The following is a 254-nucleotide window of genomic DNA, read 5'->3' as shown; positions in this document are numbered from 1 at the left end:
TTTTATCCGGCATGAAGGGAGCCCATCAAAAATACGGAAGAAGTATCATTTGTAACATGCAAATATTTTAATTTTCCAAATTCTGGCAAGTGTGTGATGTCCATCTGTCAAATATGGTTAGGTATCAGTCCTCTAGGATTGACTCCAAGATTAACTTGTGGTAAAAATGTCACACAATTTTGACATTGTTTTATTATGAATAGTCTAGCTTGTTCCTTAGTTATTTTAAAACGCTTTTATAAAGTATTAGCATT

This window comes from Marmota marmota, unplaced genomic scaffold (genome assembly GCF_001458135.2).
Source record: "Marmota marmota marmota unplaced genomic scaffold, marMar, whole genome shotgun sequence".
NCBI classification, from domain to species: Eukaryota; Metazoa; Chordata; class Mammalia; order Rodentia; family Sciuridae; genus Marmota; species Marmota marmota.
The sequence above is the reverse complement of the archived record's forward strand: the minus strand, read 5'-3'. Positions refer to the sequence as shown.